Genomic DNA, 796 nt, shown 5'->3' with positions numbered 1-796 from the left:
ATCATTACTAGCATTATGTTTTAATCATTGGTAGTTTTATTATTATCCTTATAATTGTTTATGCTATTAATATAATTTTCTTTATATTAATTTATTATTATTATCATTATATATTATTATTATTATTATTATTATTATTATCATTTTACTATTATCATTATTTTTATTATCTTTATTACAACATATTATATTTACAAGATTCCTCTCATTATACAGTTGTTATCATTATTATCTTTGTCATTCTAGAGTTATCCATTAGCATTGCTATTATCATCGTCATCATCATATTATCATTATTATTGTTAATATTCTACATTTGAATGTAATTAGTATCACATAATTCGTATCATAATATAATTATTTTTAACATTATTATTATATGTAATATTTAGTTATTATTATTATTATATTATTATTATCATTATATTGTTTATAATTAATATATTATTATAATTATTGTTTTTATTATTACTAATTATTATCATTATTGGTATTATTATAAGGTCGTTACAATTATTAATAGTAGTATAGAAGTAGAATTGTTTATTATTTTATAATTATTACTTATTTTTATTAGATGCTTATTGTTGTTATATTCATGATCTTTATTATCATTTACATTATCTCATTATCATTGTTGTTATTTTTCCTCTCATTGCTATTATAATTATTAACTATATCATCCTTATCAGTGGCATTATTATTTAATTATTTATCATTATTATTAATAGTAGTGTTATACTATTTTTTTTTGATATCATTATAGGTTATCATCATCAAATTGTTTATAATTATC

The sequence above is a fragment of the Penaeus chinensis genome, chromosome 1 (assembly GCF_019202785.1).
Source record: "Penaeus chinensis breed Huanghai No. 1 chromosome 1, ASM1920278v2, whole genome shotgun sequence".
NCBI lineage: Eukaryota > Metazoa > Arthropoda > Malacostraca > Decapoda > Penaeidae > Penaeus > Penaeus chinensis.
The sequence above is the reverse complement of the archived record's forward strand: the minus strand, read 5'-3'. Positions refer to the sequence as shown.